Source organism: Pteropus medius, unplaced genomic scaffold (assembly GCF_902729225.1).
Source record: "Pteropus medius unplaced genomic scaffold, Ma_sr-lr_union100, whole genome shotgun sequence".
NCBI lineage: Eukaryota > Metazoa > Chordata > Mammalia > Chiroptera > Pteropodidae > Pteropus > Pteropus medius.
Genome location: NW_024347788.1, coordinates 154,144 through 164,388, shown reverse-complemented (window position 1 = coordinate 164,388; position 10,245 = coordinate 154,144). Strand labels below are relative to the sequence as shown.

The following is a 10,245-nucleotide window of genomic DNA, read 5'->3' as shown; positions in this document are numbered from 1 at the left end:
AATGTCCCTAAACATTGTAAAATATCTCCTGGGGGCCACAGTCATCCACAGCTGAGAACCTACCACTCAGCTGATAGAACAGAAATAGGCCCATTGGGGTTTTTGAGGATTAAAGAGATGATTAATAAACTTGGACCTTAGCACAGAGCTTAGTACCTAGTACATTCAACAAAGATGCTAATATTATTAAACTCAAGTTTAAGATTGTAATTAAAGCTTAATGTTAGATGTTGCTCAACTAAACTTATTTAAAAATATTTCCCTGCATATAGCAAATTAGAGATGTGATTAAAGCTAAGCATAGTTCTCTAAAGCTATAGAACACTTACATTTGGTTTTAGCTTAAGGTACTTTTCAAAATTTGAGGCACAGAAACAAATAAAACATACAAATTTCTATTGTTTGGGCTTTGGCAGTTAAAAATATGACATACTCTATTTATATATCCCTGTTAAATACTTTAGGTCTATAAAGAACACATCTAAAAATAGTGTATATTTAACAATATGGTTTATAGTCTTAACTGATCAATCCTTCCATGGTTCTGTAGCAATTAGTACCTTTCTAATTGAAAATAAGAAATTATGTTAATAGTCTACGGCCATGCCACTCTGAACAAGCTTGATCCCGTCTGATCTCAGAAGCTAAGCAGGGTCAAGCCTGGTTAGTACTTGAATGGGAGACTACCTAAGAGACCAAGTGCTGTAGGCATAAAAAATAAATAAAAAAATAAGGGAATGTAAACTTAAAAGGTCCTTGCAATCTGTGAGGTCATCCAAGGGTTGCCTCGCCTAAAAAAAAAGTTACGTTAATATATTTTTGTTATTATTAACAAGCTCTACATGATATGCTCTAAATGATATGAACTCACCATCCAAATACCATGAGATGACTTAAATGAGAATCTCAGTTCAAACAGAAGAAAATAAATAATTTGTGAATGTTTAATGGGGGTGAGTAGCGGATAAAGATGAGAGGAAGAATTGAGGGAGAGTTTGTCCTCATCCTGAGAGGAAGTAAAAATTGTAAATGTCTTCAAATATATATTTCTTAATTCTAATACAATTAATGCTGACTTTGCAATTTAGAATAGACATTGCTATGAATCAGAGGTTTTCACGGGATGGTTTACTTAATCCAGTTGATAATGATTAGAAATTTTTATTAGTACCCACATGCATGTGTTTTAGTAACCAGTCTAGCTTACTATTCACATATTGAAAGAACTTCATGTATTTTGTTGGTGAATTCAATTCAATTTAAGAATATAATGGGATTTTTAAAGAGCTATCTCAGAAGAAAATAATTAGTTGCATTTCTTTTTAAAGTCAGAGTTTTAAACAGCAGAAAATTTATCATTCTATTATTTAGGAAAAAGAAGACCTTTGGATACAAAGTAGGAAAAAAGGGCTTGTGATGTATTTTTTAAGTTAAAAAACCACTTAAATATAACAGTATTTATGTCTCACAAATAATTGCAACATATGACTTTAATAAATTTAATGCAAATGAAGTAGAATTACAGGTAATCATCTTGTAAACAAAATAATTAGATTTTTAAATGGGCTCAGAACTTTTATACACTGTATAAGATATGGAGAATATAATTATTTTTAAAGTGTTGGAGAAATTTTCAAATTATTTTCAGTCTTCAGTTATTAAGCTGAGAAAAGAATCCCACAGGCCTTCGATCAGATTAATGGCCCTAGAGACAGGACAGCAACAGTATAAATGCTTAATAAAATCAGATCTAGAAAAAGCTTTGTTAAGTACCAGGCATTTAAAGGAACCAAGGCAGCCTCCCCACTTGGGCCACAAATAAGCCAGGAAGTAGAGAATTAAATAGGTCTAAGAAATTTGTTTAAGCTAGAGGCTTTAAAATTTCAGTGAAAGAAGGGTTCGTTCTTCCTGAATGTCGCTGAAATTAGATAGTATAGGCAAGTAGAGCCGAAGACAGAAGCTCAGATTGGAAAAGAATCCTGAAGAGGGCAGGTCTTGGGGTGAGAAATATTGGTGTTTCCATAATTCAGTCAAGATAACGGGAAGAATCTTGGAATGGCCAGAGTATCTGGGGAAACTAATTGGAATACAGAACCCAGTACTTGCAAGGTATCGGAGCCATTTGAGAATTTAGACAATCATTGCTATTTGAGGGTCCAAACTGAAGACAGGTCAGGAAAAAGAAGGAATCTAGGCAGCGGTAGATATACAAGGTTAGACAAGTAGTTAGTTGCCTTGTTCTCCCTGACAACATGTTCATGACATTGGTATAACAGAGTGTTGGGAAAATGGGAGCCGGACCCCAGCAGAGGCTGTTAAAGGGTACCTTTGTACAAATTGTCTGAAATTTAGGTCAGAGAGTCATTCTTGTTATGGACATAGATATAATACTTGACTGGATAATAAGGACCAAATTTCAGTCCTGAAATGAGATTAAGATGATGGGGGAAAAGAGTTAAGTAGAAATTGCTTTGTAGGCAAATGTAGAAAATAAAAGAGACCTAAAGGTTTATCTAAAAATCCTAGACATAAGCAAGATCAATGGTAGGCCCCCTTAGCTTGGGCTGTTATTGTTAATGCATTTTTTCTTCTTGATTTAGGAAGACTCAAGGGCTGTACCTTCATAGATTGCATTGGCTCTACATTCCTTCTTTTTGGTTCTACAATACCCTCTACTGTCACTCTCTTCACTTATATTATATTACAATTTTTCTTTTATATATTTTTATTCGTCATTAAACTTAAATTTTTAAAAGAGGAATTGCTGGTATTATATATCTTCGTATCTCATGCAATACCTAGAAAATTATGTGTGCTAAGTAAGTGAATAATTACTTGGGTGGCTTGGAAACTATAGGTAAAGAGAAGCTGTTGTCAGTAGTTACTGAAATTCCTGTGATGGGCAATTTTTTCCAGATTATACCAAGAGAGGAAATGAGATTTTTTTTGTATCCTTTGATTATACCTACGGAGAGTTTCACTGAACCAGAGAACAAATTACATGTATACCAACTGCTTATATATTCTGATTTCATGCAAGCTAGCATTTTGATGGCAGACCTGATGACATTACATAGCTAATTGCACATGAGTTCCTATGTGTCATATTTTAAAAACTAATTTTTCGAAGATCAGCGTAGAAAGTAATGATTTTTGAATTGGTGCTAATGTGCTCGGAGTTTAGAAGTTAATCTAGTATAATGCACATCTACAGGGTTTGATGTCAGAATACTCTGGAGAGAGGGAGATTCTGGTTTGTTCATTAATCTACTCATTCTTTAATACTAAGCATCATGTACGTAATAGTGAAAAAGTTTTTATAATCCCTGATCTCAAAAAATATAACATTATATGGGAAATACAGATAATCAACAAGTAAATGAATGAGAGATATTAACTATACATTGTAATGACAAAAGTGAATAGATGGTTGGGGAAGATCTCTCTGGGAAGTAGATGTTTAAAGTGAGAAAAGAAACATGAGAAAGCCAGCCATGAGATAAGTTGAAAGTTTACAATTTCAGGAAGGGAGACCTTATTATGCAAAGTCCGAGTGACTAAATCGGAGTGGTCAAAGGAAAATGATGTGCGAGAGTGTTGAAGAGGTAGGGGGAACAGGGACACATACAGATAAGCAAGGGAAGAATCAAGGTGAATGGGCTTTGAGTTTAGACATAAAAAACTTATGACAATAAATGTGAAAACCTTTATATGACTTTAAACCTTTGGAAATAAACCTGATAATTAAGTGAGAGTATGTAGATAAATCCAAAGAATTATGACAAGAGCCTAGGAATTCCAGTATTTAGAATTTGGATCAAAGGAAAGATATAAGATAACTTGAAGAAAACAAACAAGGCAGAGCGATGTCAGAAAGCAAGAGAAAATTTTTTTTTGCACAGCAAAGGAAACCATTATCAAAACGAAAAGACAACCAACTGAATTGGAGAAGATATCCACTTATGATACATCTGATAAGAGATTAATATCCAAAATATATAAAGAACTCATGCCACTCAACAACTAAAAGCAAACAACCCTATTAAAAAATGAGCAGAAGACCTGAACAGACATTTTTCCAAAGAGGAAATACAGATGGCCAATAGACACATTAAAACATGCTCAAGGTCACTAATCATCAGAGAAATGCAAATTAAAACCACATGAGATATCACCTCACACCTGTCAGAGTGGCTATCATCAATAAATCCAAAAACAAGTGTTGGTGAGGATATGGAGAGAAGAGAACCCTCATACACTGTTGGTGGGATTGCAGATTGGTACAGGCACTATGGAAAAGTCTGGAGGCTTCTCTGAGAATTAAAAATGGATATACCTTTTGACCTAGCAATTGCACTTCTGGGTATTTATCCAAAAAAACCCAAAATAATAATTTGTAAAGGTTTTTACACCTCTCTGTTCATGGCAGCACTATTTACAATAACCAAGGTATGGAAGCAACCTAAATGCCCATCAGCAGATGACTGGATAAAGAAGTTATGGTTCATATATACAATGAAATATTACTCAGCCATAAAAAAAATGAAATTCTACCATTTACAACAACATGGGTGGACCTAGAGTTTATTATGCTGAGTAAAAGTCAGAGAAAGTTAAGTACCATATGATTTATATGCAGTATCTAAAGAGAAAAAGAACAAACTAATCAAAAACAGACTTATAAATATAGAGGACATTCCGGTGACAGCCAAAGGGGAGGGAGGTTGGGGTGAAGGGTTAAAGTAGTACAAATTAGTAGTCGACAGATGGTCACAGGCATGGGGAGCTCGGCCTAGGGAATGCCGTCAGTAGTAATGTAAGTGTAGAGCCAGAGAGAGCAAGAGTAATCATGGTTTCGTTTTATAAACTGTATAAATGTCTAACCAATGTACTGTATACTTGAAACTAATAATAAAAATTTTAAAAGATTTATAGTTGGGATCAATAAACATGCTTTGAACTTCGAAAAATGTTTTAATAATTGTAACATTTTTAATATTTTAGAATAGGAATAAAAGGTCAATAATGATGCCAAATGAGAATGGTCCAGGATTTTACAAGATATTTTTGGTCACATTGATAATAGTAGAAATGAGTGGTAAGAGGAGAGATTATATTAGAATAAAATGGATAAATAAGAGCATAGGGAAAGTTAAATGTAAAGACAATGTTTTCTAAGTTTTTACTTATAAAGACAAGAGGAAGGTTGTGGTAGTTGAATGGAGATTTGAGGTAAAAATGGGACTTTTTAAATATAGGTGATATTGGACCCTGACAATTGGTTGATGGAAAGAATGGAAATATAAATGTTGATGACTGAGAAGAGAAGTATAAACCAACTAAGCCCCTGAGAAAGGTGAGATAATTCAAAGCAGATCTAGGAGAGACTTTGATAGGAAGAGAGGTACTTCCTCTATTGTAGAGGAAAAAGCAAAAGAGATTGAAGTGGAGAAACTTGAAAATTTGAAGATTTTTTGATAAAAAGATGAAGGCGGTCTAATTTAATGATTTCTGTTTTTTCAACAAAGTATGGTGCAAATTGTCTGCTAAAAGATAGCTCATGAGAAGATGTGAGATAAATTTAATAAGTTATATGAGCCTCAGTTTATTTGTTAAATATTGGACTACTATTAATTACCACTTAAAGTTTTTGAGCTCCAAGATGAGACATCATATAAATTCATGCCAAATAAACTAAATATCACATAAACAGTTATTGTCCTCAGTTCTCCCCAACTTTCAGATATTATGAGTGGGTTTCCACTAAATTGCTTTAAAATCCATTCAATGCTTATGTCATGTTAACATCTAGACTTTATTAATGGGAGAAATAATGAAACAGGCTAAATTATTTACCCTCATAATTTACGGTAAATTTCAGAAGAGCTAGAAAACCATTGAACATTTCAGCTACGATTTAATCATTTCATTTCTCCATGAGATAATGCTAACAATAAAGGTTACCTGAGTACAAATTTACAGTAGATAATGGAAAGTTAGGCAATGTATTTAGGTACACTTGGTGTCACCAGATTTCATATTGCTTCTGTATTTTATAGATGAACAAAGATAAATAGAGAAAAGTTTTATATTTTTTCCAAAAATCTTCAAGTAGTGAAAAGGAATGCTACAACTAGAATTTTAGGTTTCTGATGTCCAATGCAGTATGTTTTCATCACAAAATATTACCTTCTGGTTTTCCGTTATGTGCTGAGGACTAAAGGAGATGTTAAGTTTCAAGATGTGTGTCTAGAAATTATCGTCATACAATTAATCTGTCTAACATATAACCATCAAATAATTGGCATTATTGCCTTGGTTATTTTATTTATTTTACCTACTTACTAAATAATTGTCAGCACATCAATGAACATTTATTAATGATAGCGAGAAATAGAAAAGGAATTAGCTTCAATATATTTTTTATTACTTTAATGTTCAAAATTAAAGTACTGTTACATCATAAAAATGTTAACGTACATTTTATGCCTTGAATGATGCATTTTCTTTAATTGTAACCTTTTAGGTATAATTTTCTAACTCTCCTTGGACATATGCAAAAAATAGCAATTTTTCTTCTCAAAATAAAATGAAATACATTACTTATTCTTGCAATCAGAGCTCAATTTCTAAGTTGTCACAATGAACTTCATAAAATAATGCAGTCATAAAGATGATCAAAAGAAGTTTATTGGCTAAAATGTCAAATAGATGCAGATTTCTGACTGCAAAAAGGCTAATAAAAGTCAAAGCAAAAAATATTTAGGATTGTATTTTTTGAACAGATGGAATAAGCTCTCCCCACAGTAGAATTATTTAGATTGAACCTTTAAAGTTAATTTTAAAAGACAACTTTAAATAATTTGTTGTGTGCTATAGGAGAACCCAGAAGATCAAGTGATTGTGCTTGTAGTTATGAATGTGATTTTTTAGCATTTAAATTTTTCTACAAATAATTTCTGTGCCAAGAACAGAGTATGAGTTAAAAATCAATGCAAAAAAATTTATTGATATCAATCAATAAAATCAATAGCCAACACATTTTGGACTTTACCAATTAGTTCTTTTACTTTGCTACTTACAGTATTTTAATTTTCTTCAAATATATAGCACAAACATTCACAGATATTTTATGGATATGGGTATGTTTGTGAACACATATATATTTAATCACATTTGTTCACACATACAGGATCATGGTGTCTGTGAAACATCAGTTTTTGATTTAATTTTTACCTATATTCCATTTTTCCAGACTGTTCTAATACTCCTATTCAAATAAACTCTGCATTTTTTGTGACAAGAAAAAATGAAATATATGAACAATAATTTGAACTGGCAAAATGGCATGGAACTATTAACCTCCTTTGAAATCCCATTCTGTCTACCTGAAATTCTGTATCCCCAAGTCTGCTGAACGAAATCTCAGTCCTATTTACCATGCAGCACATTAACTTATTGCAAAATGTGAAGCAAATATCAGGAAGAAAATATCTTACTGTCATTGGATGTGTAGCATCACCTTTTCTTTTGAGAAAGCCAGATACTGCCGAGAAAGCATGAGCTTCGGGGGTCTGTAGAGCTACATTTGATTAAGGTTCTTCCACTAATAAGCTGTGTGACCCTAACCACGTGGGATACACAGTAATTCCTAAATGGTAAAATGAAATTATTAACAAACTTGAACCCAGAATCCACCTGAGGATTAAGATAGTGTACATCATGTTTAATCAGGTGCCTGTTCCGTGACTTAGCATTCCCTTCTTTTAAAATAAAACTTGACTTGACTTTCCTTATGTTCAACTGCAAACATGGATGAGTTAACGTACTGAGGATATGTGAAATAAAGGATCAATTTTTTTTTTAACTTGAATCTATTAGAATCTGTACTTGATGTCTCACTCTTCAAGAGTTTCTCTTTTTGTTTTTTACTTTCTTGATAGTTAGTGTAGGTAACCATTTTATATGAATGCCTTGCATCTGGCCTTCAGCCAAACAGAAAATGATGCTTAGAAAAGCTCAAAGATTATGGCCAAGCAACGTGGTCCAAATGAGTTGAGAGAGTGCCAGAAATGTCCTTTATTTCCTGGGGTTGGGTTTCTCTGCCGGCAACTATTGTGGATTCATGCTGTAACTGAATAGTGAGTTCTGTGGAAACAGAGCTAAGTTCTCTGATACCTGTGACTCCCTGAAACTCATGTGGAAAATTTTCTAATGGCCAGAAAATCAGCAAGTTCAAAAACTAAAAACTGAACCGAAGAAAATATCTCTAATTATACTCTCAGTTTGCAGAATTTAAAACCCCAAAGTGCCTTAGAGCAGCAGTCCCCAACCCTTTTGGCATCTGGGACCAATGCTCCTATGAGAATCTAATGCCTGATGATCTGAGGTGGAGCTGAGGCGGTGATGCTGGCGCTGGGAAGTGGCTGCAAATATAGATGAAGCTTTGCTGGCTGGCCTGACACTTACCTCCTGCTGTGTGGCCCAGTTCCTAACAGGCCATGAACTGGTACCAGGGGTTTGGGGATCCCTGCCTTAGAGAGTCCCAATGTTCTAGAGAAAAGCATAGAGCTAAAGGTATAACAGCTTAGTTGAAAATCATGAAGCCAACTTGATCAGATTTTGAACAGTGGGCAGAGGTCCTTAAAACCATGTAAACAATTTTATTTTTCCTGATAATTAATTCACCTTTAACTGTAGATAAAAACTCTCATACTTTGGCCAATTTCTGGAGATCTTCTTTCTCAAGAAGGGATACAAGGTAATGATTAGTACAGGTAGACTCCAACTGAAGGATGACATATTGAAAATATTTTCTTTATATTTGGAAGGGCTTGGAATTCAGAGTAAAACATCTTTTGGAATGGTATACTCACTCAACGGTGTCCCAAATTCTCCAGCCATATTGCAGTGTCCTCCCTGCTTCATAGTTAATATGTAGCACTACTAATCTATAGAGTTACTCATACTGATAAGCCCAGTCATTATTTTGAACAATGTATCTACATAAAGCACATTATGGGAGCATTGGACATATTTTTTTATATTCTGTCTTATCAGAGTCTTTTCATAATTGCCAAAACTATAAATAAGGCATTTTTCGCTGTTTTCATTTCCTATTGATGCTTCTATAATAAACAGGGGCTTACATTTAATTTTGAGGAAAATATTTATTGTCAGGTAACTCAACTTATAAATCATTTCCTAGTCTTCCAGTAATTAGTACATGTTCAAAGTACTCTGTCTAAGATCATTTCTAATTAGTCAGTTCTTTATGCAGGCAGAAATATCAGATATTTTATGGTATGCTGTTGGTTCTGCATGATGTGACCCTAACTGAGACTATTTTAAAGGGACTGAACTAACTCATATAATTTGAGAGACTAGAGATCCTTTAGCTGTCAGTTGAGGCTTGATCCAGAATGTATGAAAGGACTCACCAGAATTTCTATCTCAAATCTGTTCTTTCTTCTCATTGTCTTGTGATGTAATATGGACTTAATTCTTGAGTCCAGGAGGGGCTTTTTGGAAGTTTTCAGGATGAAATAGTTCTTAGCTTCATAATTTTATACTTCTAAGGCAATTGGAAAGAGCTAGTATATGTCATCATATTCCTAGTAAATACTAGTAAATAATATGACATGCCTTCTGCTTGAAAAAGTGTAAGTCACTTGTCCAACTCAGCGAGTCATTTTGGCCTATATCTTTAGAACCCACTCTGGAGCTGGGAGGATGAATGTCAACTCTGTCTGAACCTTACAGTTTGCAAACTTAGTACTGTTAAGAAAAGCAACAAGAGGATGTGTGTTGTTTTTTTTTAAACAATCAAGGGACAATCTTAAAACTCCTTTACTTCAATTCAAAATAAACATGCAAACTGTGTGTTCTTAATTTTTTAGGCAAATATCCAATAAGACAATTTAAAATGTTTCATATTTTACTAAGCATAGAATTTAATGAAATAGATAATATCATGCAATTTCCACTAAAAAATTATATAATTTCTTAGTATCAACATTCATACTCAAAAAAGATGACACTGATAAAGTTTAGTCACTATTTAATCAGGATTGACTGAAAAGAAAAATGCTTTAATACTGTCTGCAGACCTATACACAAATGTAGTAGTCGGTTATTTTGAAATGTGGAGCTATCTGATTCTTAATATTTGCTTTTCTTGATGTATTTGCTTAAAAAAAATTCTTACAGCAGAGAACTTTTCTAAACATTAGTTATTTTTCAAAG

At 33.4% G+C, this 10,245-nt stretch overlaps 1 pseudogene; it reads left to right on the top strand.

The window, feature by feature from the left end:
- The first annotated feature begins 593 nt into the window (after positions 1 to 593).
- On the top strand, positions 594 to 711 carry LOC120614509 (uncharacterized; annotated as a pseudogene).
- The last annotated feature ends 9,534 nt before the right edge of the window (positions 712 to 10,245 follow it).